Raw genomic sequence first — 2500 nt, 5'->3', positions numbered from 1 at the left:
GCATAGATTTGTTTTTCTTATGATGACCGATGTATAGGTGATTCACTTACTTCGACAAATGTACTTGTTGTAAGTCGCTTTGGATAAAGGCTTCTGCTAAATGTCTAAAATGTAAACAAAATTATATATATATTTCACCCATCTTCAGGTGTGATCAATGGCTTTATGACATGTCCTCAGAGTGACGACAACCACTGATATTGATCCAGAGGGGGGGTGTGTGTGTGTGTGGGGGGGGGGCTACACATTGTTTGTGGATGACATGAGTCCCGCCCTTCAAAATGTTAAGCGCTTTAGGGACTTGGTAAATGCTATATAGATCCAGTCTGTGGAGCTGTTTTTCTGTGGGAGTGATCTATCAGAGACAGGGGGCAGAGGTTAGGGTCAAGGGTCAGGGGGTGGGAGATGCAGTTGATTAATATCCAATGTTGTTAGGTGAACATAAAGCCTGATAGATCCATACACACGGACACGCACGCACGCACGCACACACACGCACACACGCACGCACACACACACACCAAGAAATTCATACAACAGGTCGATATCTGATGTTAAATGAAACTGACGTCTGAAACTGTTGACGTGTGAAGGCAAAGAGCAGAGCAGAGTAGTGGTGTGTGTGTGTGTGTGTGTGTGTGTGTGCGTGCGTACACTTCAGTATGTAGCCCACACATGGTGGAAACTTTGAAAACGTCAGTCAGGAACTTTTCAAACCGCTACACCCCCTTTGCCGTCACCACCCCTCCTTCCACTCCAATACGCCCAGCCCCTCCCCTCCCCTCCCCTCCTCTCCCCTCCCCTCCCCTCCCCTCCCTCACATTGTACTGCAGCAGTGTGAAGTATTCACCAGCACCAGGCCTCTAAAGCCCTCCCTGGGACTCATTACCTGGGACTCATTACCTGGGACTCATTACCTGGGACTCATTACCTGGGCGCTCTGCAGCCACACAGGGACAGTTGCTAAGGGGCTTGTCTCGCCAGCCCCCCCGGAGACAGCTAAACGCAGCGAAGCTAACGTCAGCCGCCCCCCCAAGACGCTAATACCCCCAACGTTCTCAGGGTGGCCGTCAGACAAAAGAACAGTCGTGGGTTTAGTGGGTGTCATGTCGTAGATGGTAAACTCTGGTCTGATCTGATTGGTTCCACACACTCCTTCTGAACATTTGTGAATCTTTTGAGGCAACAAAAGAAACTGTCCTCCGAGAACAATGGCAAGCGTTTAACTCATCTGTGAGAACGGCAGACAAGCAGGGATGTTTCAACAGGATAATTGGGATGGCCTTTACAGACTTGTCTGGACTCTAATGACTAAACACAGCTGTCTGACAGAGAGGAGTGAGTGGTAGAGGGAGATGGGAAGGAAGAAGGGAGGGAGAGAGAGAGAGACAGAGAGAGAGAGGAAGGGAGGGAGAGAGAGAGAGAGAGTGGTAGAGGGAGATGGGAAGGAAGAAGGGAGGGAGGGAGAGAGAGAGAGACAGAGAGAGAGAGAGAGGGAGGGAGAGAGAGACAGAGAGAGAGACAGAGAGAGAGAGTTGCCTGAAAGAGGGAAAATGAATGAAATAGAGAGAGGCAGATAAGTGAGAGAAGGAAAGGCAGATCAGACGCTGAGGGGAGTGAGGAGCGAGGGAGACGGGGCGGAGGAGTAGAGCCAGGAGGGACGCAGATTAATAAGTGAGAATGAAAAATGGATGGAAACAAAAGATAAGCAGGAGAGGGATGGGAGGAATGTGTTCTAATAGAGAGGAGAGAGAGAAAGATAAAGGAGTGCAGCAGACATCCCTCCCTCCCTCCCTCCCTCCCTCCATCCCTCCCTCCCTCCCTCCATCCCTCCCTCCCTCCTTCCCTCCATCCTTCCCTCCCTCCCTCCCTCCCTCCCTCCCTCCCTCCCTAATCTAATGCCCTCTTACCTCACCCACGCTCTCGTTTCATTTCAGGGTGTCGTCAGACAGAGAAACTTCACACCACGTCTGACAACCGCAGCTTCCAGTTCCCAACCACACTAAACCAGAGTGACACCTTCAGTCTGAGTACGCAAGGAGAGGAAGCCAGAGACACCTGTTGTCCACTCCAGTGATAGTCTGTCAGTAGCTCTCAGCCAGACCAGACCAGACCAGACCAGACCAGACCAGACCTGACCAGACCAGACCAGACCTGAGCTGCCTGATCCAGACCAGACCAGACCAGACCTGACCAGACCAGACCTGACCAGACCAGACCAGAGCTGAGCTGCCTGATCCAGACCAGACCAGACCAGACCAACACAACCATCTTGGATTAAGGGGCATTTTCACATAACTGCTCTGTCAGTCTCCATCGATCCCCCGGCCACACAGTCTGGGACCAGGCCTCTGGGAAATCTAAACACAATCCCCGGGCGTGCACTAAAGCTCTAACTGATGAACACACACACACACACACACACACACACACACACACACACACACACACACACACACACACACACACACACACACACACACACACACACACACACACA

At 51.5% G+C, this 2500-nt stretch overlaps 1 protein-coding gene across 1 annotated transcript in view; it reads right to left on the bottom strand.

Moving 5' to 3' along the window:
• The window catches only part of msh3 (mutS homolog 3 (E. coli)), a gene marked incomplete at its 3' end in the record, with an annotated part of 16217 nt that overhangs the window by 9859 nt on the left and 3858 nt on the right, over positions 1-2500 (bottom strand). The window lies entirely within an intron of this gene.

This window comes from Argentina silus (assembly GCF_951799395.1).
Source record: "Argentina silus genome assembly, chromosome: 7".
NCBI lineage: Eukaryota > Metazoa > Chordata > Actinopteri > Argentiniformes > Argentinidae > Argentina > Argentina silus.
Note: the sequence above shows the minus strand (reverse complement) of the source record. Positions and strands in the feature narration are given on the sequence as shown.